Source organism: Heterodontus francisci, unplaced genomic scaffold, assembly GCF_036365525.1.
Source record: "Heterodontus francisci isolate sHetFra1 unplaced genomic scaffold, sHetFra1.hap1 HAP1_SCAFFOLD_43, whole genome shotgun sequence".
NCBI classification, from domain to species: Eukaryota; Metazoa; Chordata; class Chondrichthyes; order Heterodontiformes; family Heterodontidae; genus Heterodontus; species Heterodontus francisci.
The window spans coordinates 755,656-766,247 of record NW_027141852.1 but is presented as its reverse complement, the minus strand read 5'-3'; positions in this window follow the sequence as shown (position 1 = coordinate 766,247).

The following is a 10,592-nucleotide window of genomic DNA, read 5'->3' as shown; positions in this document are numbered from 1 at the left end:
ATGTTCACTGACCGCCTGTGTTACTCACTATCAGCTGAACATACATTCAGCAGCACCAGGAACCCCATCCAGTGTTATTTAAAGGGACCAGGCAGTCAACCTACAGGTGAAGGGCTTTTGACTTCCTTCTGATAACGTGAAGTTAGTGGAGGTTCTGTGGATGGTTTTCTGGAGATTGTGTTGTGAGCAGCTGCAGACATTCAGGGACGACAGAGGATTTGATAACCCAACTCTCGGGGAACACCACTGTATACTCCCATCGAGTCTGAACAACAACCTTTCACCATTTCTCTCTGTTTACTTTTCCTTAGTCAATGCTTAATCCGCACTTTCACTGTCCCTTTAATCTATAGGGTTCAGTTTTCCTAACCTGTCTATTGAATGTCACTTGATCAAACAACTTTTGAAAGTCCATATATATAGCTTCAATCACACCACCCTCATCAACCCTCTCCATTGTTTTTTCAAAGAACTCCATCAAGTTTACGTCACCACCACCTCTCTCCACTCCTCCACTGTTGTTAAATTATCAGATTGCTTATCTGACATCCAGTACTGGATGAGTAGAAATTTCCACCAATTAAATATTGGGAAAGGATGGAAGTCATTGTTTTCACTCCCCACTCCAACTCTGTTCCCGTGCTTTTGATTCCATCTCTCTCCTTGGTAACTCTCTGAGATTGAGGCACTCTGTTTGAAACCTCGGTGTCACATTTGGGACAAAATGAATAGGCACACGTACAAATGTGGGATAATTATGGAAGACCAGCACGGATAAGTTCAGGGAAAATTGTGTTTAACTAAATTTCTGGAGTTTTTGAAGAGGTAAAATGAAAGATTGATGAGGGCAATGCAGTTGATCTGGTTTAAATGGAGTTTCAAAAGGCATTTGATAAAGTGGCACACAACAGACTTGTGAGCAAAGTTGTAGTTCATCAAATAGAAAGGACAGTAGCCACATGAACCTAAACTGGTTGAGTGACAGGAAACAGAGATTAGTGATTAATGGATGCTTTCCGGGCTGGAGAAACGTTTGTAGTGGAATCAAAACAAAATACTGCAGATGCTGGAAATCTGAAATAAAAACATAAAGTGCTGGAAATACTCAGCAGTGTCTGGCAGCATCTGTGGAGAGAGAAGCAGAGTTAATGTTCCAGGTCTGAGACCTTTCATCAGAAGTGGCCAAGGTTAGAAATGTAATAGGTTTTAAGCAAATAAAGTGGCGGTATTGGGGGAAACACAAGGACAGAAATGTGAAAAGTAGAGCGGGAGTGGCGGGTGGAGGGTGTTGAAATAACAAGCGACTTGAAGCTCGGTGTCATGCTTTTGGACTGAATGGAGGTGCTCCACAATGTGGACACCCAATCTGTCTTTTACCTGCGGCGGTGTTCCAGTGAACAGCAACGTAAGCTCGAGGAACAGCACGTCATTGTCCGATTAGGCATTCTACAGACTTCCGGACTGAACATTGAGTTCAATAATTTCAGATCAAGACTGGCTCTTTTAATTATTTTGCTTTATCATTTTTTTTGCCATTTCCTGGCCTTAAATTGGATTTTTTTATGTTGGTTCTTTTGGCTAGGGCAGTTCATTATTTTGTCATTTAACACCCTCTCTGCACTAACACTTTGTCTCTCACCACACGACAAGCACGCTCTCTTTGTCTTTGCCCCATGAAATCCTTGTCAGTTAATCTCTATGACCCTCTGTCCTATCAACACCTCTTTTTTTCTCTTTTGCCCCACCCTTGCTTGATTTCCTTAAAACCTGACCTTTCTAACCTTTGCCAATTCTGATGAAAGGTCACAGGCCTGAAGCGTTAACTCTGCTTCACTCTCCACAGATGCTTCCAGACCTGCTGAGTCTTTCCAGCACTTTTTGATTTCATTTAAGACTTGTAGTGGAGTTCCCCAGGGATCAATGTTGGGATCGTTTCTCTTCCTGACCAATATTAATGACATGGACCTTGGTGCACAGGGCACAATTTCAAAGTTTGCAGATGATGCAAAACTTGGGAGCATTGTGAACTGTGAGGAGGATAGTGTAGAAATTCAAACGGACATAGACAAGTTGGTGGAATGGACAGACAGGTGTCAGATGAAGTTCAATGTGGAGAAATGTGATGTGATTCATTTCGATAGGAAGAACATGGAGAGGCAATATAGAATAAATTGTACAACACTAAAGGGAGTGCAGGAGCAGAGGGACCTGGGTGTATATATGCATAGGTCATTGAAGTTGGCAGGAGAGGTTGAGTGCAGTTAATAAACCAGACGGTATCCTGCGCTTTATTCACAGCAGCATGGAATGCAAAAGCAAAGAGGTTATTTTGAACTTGTATGAGACACTAGTTCGGCCTCAGTTGCAGTATTACGTCTAGTTCTGGGCACCACACTTTAGGTAACGTGAAGACATTGGGGAGTGTACATAAACATTCACAAGAATGGTTCCAGAGATGAAGAATTACTGTTATGAAGAGAGACTGGAGAACTGGGAACATTTTCCTTAGAGAAGAGAAGGCTGAGAGGAGATTAGAAAAAAAGGTATTCACAATTATGAGGTGTCTGGACAGAGTGGATCGGAAAAAACTGTCCCCACTCCTGAAAGGTTCGAAAACGAGAGGGCAAAGAATAAAAGTTATTGGTAAAAGAAGCAGAAGTGACATGAAGAAAACTTTTTCACACAGCGAGTGCTTAAGATCTGGAATGCACTGCCTGAGAGTGTGGTGGAGGTAGATTCAATCGAGGCATTCAGGAAGAAATTGGATAGCTGTCTGAAAAGGAAAATTGTACAGAGTTACAGGGAGAAGACAGGGAAGCGGTACTAGATGAATTGCTCTTTTGGACAGCCAGTGCAGACACGATGGACAGAATGGCCGCCTGTAACAATTCTGTGATTCTGTGACAGTTGACCACAAAATGAGCTTCCACCGTTATATTCGTGCCATCACTATCACCACCTATTTCCACTTCAATAACATCGCCTTATTTCACCCCTGTCTTAACTCATCCGCTGCTGAAGCTCTCAGTCATGTTTTCATTACCTGTAGACTGGACTATTCGAACTCATTCTCCCACATTCTACTATCTGTAAACTTGAGGTCATCTAAAACTCTGCTGCCTGTGCCTTAACTCACAGAAAGTCTAATTCCCCGATCACTGACCTACATCAGCTCACAGTCAAGCAATGTCTTGATTTTAAAATTCTCATTCTTGTTTTCCAATCCCTCCATTGCCTCACCCATCACTAACTCTGTAATCCCCTCCAGCCCCACAAACCTCTGAGATATCTCTGCTCCTCTAATTCTGGCCTCTTGTGCATCCCTGATTTTAATTACTCCACCATTTTGGCCACACCTTCAGTTGCCTCGGCCCAAAGCTCTGGAATACGCGCCCGACACAGCTCCATGTCTCCATCTCGCCACCTCGCTTTTATCCTTTAAGACACTCCTTTAAAACTTGCCTCTTTGACCAAGCATTTGGTCACCTAACCTAATATCCCCCTTGGTGGTTCAGTGTGATACTTTGTTTCATAATACTGCTGTGAAGTACCTTGGGATAAGTTCTTGCTGAACTTTGCCAGACATGAATTGTCATTAGCATAGCCATGTGGCTTGAAATTTATTATGCTATGCTTTTCCAAGCAAATAATATTTCTGTCCTGGGTTGTGAAATTTCACCACCACTGACGTCATATTGACTGGACAGTACAGGGTTTACCACATCCCTCCTTTTTGTAAACTAGGTGTATAATTTGCAGCCCTCCAGTGCTCTGTCATCACTCCTATATCCAGAGAGAATTGACAGATTCTGTGCAGTGCTTCTTCCATTTGCACCATTATTTCTCTCACCAACCCTCAGAATTCCCATCCAGACCGGGTAAATGTTCTAGTTTATTGTCATACAAAAAGTGTTGGATTGAAAGGGGTTAACCGAACCTGTTTGTTCATTGACTGCAATTAATGTGAGTCTCCATGGACCCTAATTGTGTTACTGGAAGATTTCCCTCTTCTATTAATAAGGGGCTCCTTTCAATGTGTTATCACATAGTGTCAGTGGGAGTATCACATCACTCCGTCACTAACAGGGATCAGCGGCTCTGGAGAGAGGAAGAGGAAAGATCAGAATCAGAGTACAATAGATTGGAATGTTACAACAATGGGCAGGAGTTTCATCTGGGAGTTTAACTTTCTTTCTGCAGATTATGATCAGTTCTCATTAAACAGTCGGATCTATTACTCACTGTGGAATATTCAATACATTTACTACCCCGTCCTGGCTATTATTGGTGTCCCTAGTAAGTCCCTGTATCTAGCTATTAATTCTATAAACCAAGCTTAACTGCATTACTATTCTTGTCATTTCCTCTGCCCTCCTTGCTGCTGTTGTTATTCCTGGCAAATTTCTGTCTCCAGATATTAGCTCGATAAACCATTGCTATGTGCATTAGAGTGCTTGTAATTTACTCTCCCATCTTTGCTGCTGTTGCTGTCCCTGGTAAGTCTCTATTTCCCGCGATGAGATCTGTAAAATTTGTTTCACTGAAATAATGTTCTTGCTATTTAAATTTGGGAAGAGTGCAGTTGTCATTGGTCTCCATAAGAAATTCCATCCACTATCCATGAACCACGATCTCCTCATTGCCAAATATCTGAGGCTGAACCAGACAGTTTGCAACCTCTGTGTTCTATTTAAATCTGAGCTGAGTTCATCTCCATATTCTCACCAACCCTGCCTACTATCACCTCTGTACTAACACACATCTCCACCTCTGCCTCAGCCTATCTGCTGCATAAACATTCATCTGTGCCTTTGTTAAATACACACTTGACTATTCCAATTCTATCCTGGTCACCCTCCCATTTATAAACCTCCATAAACCACAGCCCATCCAGAACTCTGCAGCCTGTATTCTAACTCACACCAATCCCGATCACCCATCACCCTTGTGCTCACTGATTTACATTGGCTCCCAGTTTGGCAGCACCTTAATTTTATTATTCTCATTCATGTGTTTGAATCCCTCCATGGCCTCACCCCTCCAGTTAGTCCCATTCCCCTGACCGTTCCCATATTCCTTTTGGCCTTCTAGTATTTTCTTCAATTAGCTTTAAAAATAAACTTCACCCCCTCTTTATTCTACCACTGACCACGATTTTCAGCTCCACAGCGCCACAGAGCCCAACGTCATGGACGCTTGGATCCATAAAATGGAATGAGCTGAGCTGCCGGTCACTTCCAGTGCTCCATGCTGGACAGGGATTTAGCGCTGGACAGGGATTTAGCCCGGGTTTATCAAGCATGTGCTGGTAGTGTGAGGAAGGGTCTGAATATGGTGCCAATCAGCCATTGCAGCAGCTTTGATGTATGTCTTTGAAACTTGGCCTGTGCATGTCCACTGACCACCTGTGTTAGTCATTCTCAGCTGAACATATATTCAGCAGCACGAGGAGCCCCTCTAGTGTTATTTAAAAGGACCAGACATCCAACTTACAGGTGAGGGGCTTTTGACTTACTTTTGCTATTGTAAAGTTAGTGGAGGTGCTGTGGATGGTTTTATGGAGGTTGTGAGCTGCTGCAGACATTCAGGGAGGACAGAGGATTTGGTAACCCAACTCTGGACGAGGTATGGGGACTGTAGTTGCAGTGTCTCTGGGTCTGTAACATGACCAACAAATGGAGCAGAGGATGTTGAGAGGGGGCGCTCTCTAAAGAGGGAGGAGGAAGGGGCTTTACCCTACCCACCCTGGGTTTTCCAAGAGCACTTTCCCTACCTTACCTGCCCCGGGAGCAGTGTGTGTGGTGACTCTGATTCAAAAAGGAGTTAGTCACAGAGCTGTGTCACCTCCTGCAACACATGGAGCCTCACACCAGAGTGAGGACGGAGCTGTCAGTGGACGTTAAGATCGCAGTTTCATTGAAACTCTATGTATTTGGATATTTCCAGGCAGGAGCAGGAGACATATCCAGTATAGAGTAGTAGAGGTTGATGGAGTCATAGCGTCATTTACGACACATAAGGAGGCCATTTGGTCCATCCTTTCCAGTTCTATGTGGAACAATCCAGTCAGTCTCAATCCCCTGCTCAATCCCCGTAGCCCTGTCAGTGCATTTCCTTCAGGTTCCACCCAGTTTCCTTTTGAAGTCATTGATTGTCTCGGCTTCCACCACTCTCATGGGCAGTGAGTTCCAGATCGTTACCATCCACTGTGTTAAAAAGTTCTTCCTCATATTCCACCTGCATCTCTTACCCAAAATGTTCCATCTGTGACCCCTAGTCCGTGTTTCATCACGGGAACAGCTTTTCCTTCAATATCTTATCTAAGCTTATAATAATCGTGTACACCTCTATCAAATCTATCTCAATCCCCATTGCTCCAGGGACAACAAATCCAGCTTCTCCAAACTAACCTTGTAACTAAACCCCCTATCCCTGAAACCATCCTGGTAAATCTCCACTGCACTCTCTCAAGGACCTTTACATCCTTCCTAAAGTGTGGTGATTTGAACTGGACAGAGCTCTCTAGTTGGAGTCTAACCATAGCATTACAAAGTTTCAGCACAAAAGAAAAAAAACGGGAAAGGTAGCCAAATTATGGCTTGCAAGGGAAATTAGAGATAACATTAGATCCAAGGAAGAGGCACACAAATTCTCCAGGGAAAAAAATACAACAGACCTGAGGATTGGGAGCAGTTTTGAATTCAGCATAGGAGGACATAGGGATTGATTAAGAAGCAGCAAATCGAGTCCGAGAGTAAGCTTGTGGGGGCATAAAAACTGACTGTAAAAGTTTCTATAGGTATGTGAAGAGAAAACAATTGGTGAAGACAAATGTAGGTCCCTTGCACTCAGAAACAGGGGAATTTATTATGCGGAACAAAGAAATGGCTGACCATCTAAGTGCATACCTTGATTCTGTCTTCACGAAGGAGGACACAAATATCATACCAGAAATGCTGGGGAACAAAGGGTTTACTGAGAGATAGGAAGTTAAATAAATCAGTATTAGTAGAGAAATGGTGTTGGGCCTGATTATCTTAATCCAAGAATAATTAAGGAAGTGACCCTAGAAATAGTGGATGCACTGGTGGACATCTTCCTAGATTCCATGGACTCTGGAACAGTTCCTACAGATTGGACGGTAGCTCATGTAACCCCACTATTTAAAAAGGGATATATAGAGAAAACAGAGAATTATAGACCAATGAGCCTGACGTCGAAAGTGGGGAAAATCCTGGAGCCATTATCAGAGATTTTATAGCAGAGCACTTGGAGAACAGTGGTAGAATTGGACAAAGTCATCATGAATTTACGAAAATGAAATCATGCTTGTCAAATCTACTTGAATTCTTCGATGATGTAACTAGTAGAGTTGATGAGGGGGAGCCAGTGGATATGGTTTATTTGGACCTTCAGAAGGCTTTAAACAAAGTACCATAGAAGAGATTAGCGTGTAAAATTAAAGCACATGGGATTGGGGGTAGCTTATTGTGATGGATAGAAAATTGGTTGCCAGACAGGAAACAAAGAGTAGGAACAAACGGGTCTTTTTCTGAATGGCAGAACGTGAACAGTTGGTACCACAGGGATCGGTGCTAGGACTCCAGCTACGCACAATATATATTAATGATTTAGATGAGGGAACTAAATGTAATATCTCGAAATTTTCAGATGACATAAAATTGGGTGGGAAGGTGAGTTGTCAGGAGGATGCATAGAGGCTTCAGTGTGATTTGGGCAAGTGGAGTGCGTGGACAAATGCATGGAAGATGCAGTATAATTGTGGGCAAATGTGAGGTTATCCACTTTGGTAGCAAAATCAGGAAGGCAGATTATTATCAGAACTGGTATAAACTGAGAGAAGGGAATTATTGGTGTTCTCGTACACGAGTTGCTGAAGGTAAGCATGCGGGTGCAACAGGTGGTAAAAAGGCAAATGGTACGCTGGCCTTTATAACGAGTGGATTCGTGTACAGGAGCAGGGATGTCTTGCTGCAATTATACAGAGCCTTGGTGAGGTCACATCTGGAATATTGTGTTCAGTTCTGGTCTCCATATATGAGGAAGTAGGTTCTTGCAATAGAGGGAGTGCAGCGAAGGTTTACCAGACTCATTCCTGCAATGGCGGGACTGATGTATGAGGAGAAACTGAGTCGGTTAGGATTATATTCGCTGGAGTTCAGAAGAGTGAGGGAGGGATCTCATAGAAACCTGCAAAATTTTAATCAGTCTGGACAGACTAGATGCAGGAAGGATGTTCCCGATGTTGGGGTGTCCAGAACCAGGGGCAACAGTCTAAGGATAAGGGGTAAACCTTTCAGGACTGAGATGAGGAGAAATTTCTTCACCCAGAGAGTGGTGAGCCTGTGGAATTCGCTACCACAGGGAGCAGTCGAGGCCAAAACATTGTATGTTTTTTAGAAGGAGTTAGATATCGCTCTTGGTTCTAAAGGGATCAAAGGATATGGGGGAAAAGATTACTGAGTTGGATGATCAGCGATGATCATAACGAATGGCGCAGCAGGCTCGAATGACCGAATGGCCTACTTCTGCTCCTATTTTCTATGTTTCTATGTTTCCCTGCTTTTGTATCCTTGCCTCCAAGATCTGATATGTTTTGCTAAACACTCTCCTAATATGTCCTGCCACCTGCAATGATAAATGCATATGGAGCCCCAGGTCCCTCTGCTCCTGCACAATGTTCAGAACTATGTCATTAAGTCTATCTTGCCTTCCTATTCCTTCTGGCATAAGGCATCACCTCACACTCCTCTGTACTAAATTCCACCTCCCATTTCTCTGTTAATTCTGCTGGATTGTCGATATCCTGTTGCAGGCAGTTTGTGTCATCCTCAGTGTTTGACACGCGTCCAAGTTCGGTGTCATTGGCAAGCCTTGAAATTCTGCTCTGTATTCCAAGATCCAAGTCATTTATATATAGCAAAAAAAAGTGGTCCCAGCACTGACCCTTGGGGATCATCACTGCCTACCATCCTCCAGTCTGAAAAACAACCATTTAACACTACTCACCCTTTTCTTTCCATCAATCAATATTTGATCCAATTGGATGCTAATCCATGTGATTCAATTTTGTTATCCAACATTTTAGAACATAGAACAGTACAGCACAGTACAGGCCCTTCGGCCCACGATGTAGTGCCGAACCTTTAACCTACTCTAAGATCAAACTACCTACACACCCTTCATTCTACTATCATCCATGTACCTATCCAAGAGTCGCTTAAATGTCTCTAATGTATCTGCTTCTAGTACCGCCGCTGGCAGTGCGTTCCACGCACCCACCACTCTCTGTGTAAAGAACCTACCTCTGACATCTCCCCAAAACCTTCCTCCAATCATCTTAAAATTATGGCCCCTGGTGATAGCCGTTTCTGCCCTGGGAAAATGTCTCTGGCTATCCAATCTATCTATGCCTCTCATCATCTTGTACCCCTCTGTCAAGTTACCTCTCATCCTTCTTCGTTCCAATGAGAAAAGACCGAGCACCCTCAACCTTTCTTCGTAAGACATGCCCTCCAGTCCAGGCAGCATCCTGGTAAATCTCCTCTGCACCCTCTCTAAAGCTTCCACATCATTTAGTGTGGTACTTCATCAAACGCTTTCTTAAAATCCATGTAGACCATTCACCACATTCTTTTCATCAACCTGCTCTGTTACTTCATCAAAATAAATTCAATTAGTTCATGAAAGCATGATCTGCTTTTTAAAAATCCGTGCAGACAACACTTAATTAACTCAAACATCTCCTAGTGTGTGTTGATTTTTTTCCCGCTGATTTAGTTTCTAAAACCTTCCTCATCACTGATGTTAAACTAACTGACCAGTAGTTGCGAGGCCTGTGTGTTGTCCATTCCCATTGATAATTCTGGGAGGTGAGGGTGACCATCTATGTCATCGTTTTTTCGCTCAGCAGGGAGAAGCAGAATGAGAGATCCCGTGGCTTTGTCAGGATAGCGGGAATCCTGATGGTGTTGGTGTCTCTGCGGGGGCCCCATGCCAACGGGGAGAGGTACAGGAACTGAAAGAACTCTCACTCCATTAATGTACAGTTGGTGTGTGAGCATGCCCAGTACATCATGTTGGTGAATGTTGACTACCCTGTCAGCAGCCACCATACCTTCATTCTGAAGCAGTCAGCCATTCTGAACACTTAGGGCTTCCATACAGAACCGGAATGTGGCTCCTCGGAGGCAAAGAAAAAAACCGTCTAGACACAGCTCATGTTTCCACATCCCCAAACCACCTACCACCGCCACCCAACCTCCCACAATTAACATGTGTATAATGTGAGCAATGGAGTCACCAGGAACATGGTGGGACAGACCATCGGTGTGATGAAGCAATGCTTCCAATGTCTGAACCGCACGGGGAGAGCCCTTCAGTACCCACTGGAGCAGGTGTCCAAGTTCATGGTGTTCTGCTGCACCCTTCATATCATCACTATCATGAGGACACAGGCATTGGCACCAGGAATCCGGAGGACACCTCAGGAGGAGGAGGAGGACGCAGGGAGGATATTTCCTGGACGCCTTCGAACTAGACAGGCTGTCGGGGAGTCCCTGCTAAGATTT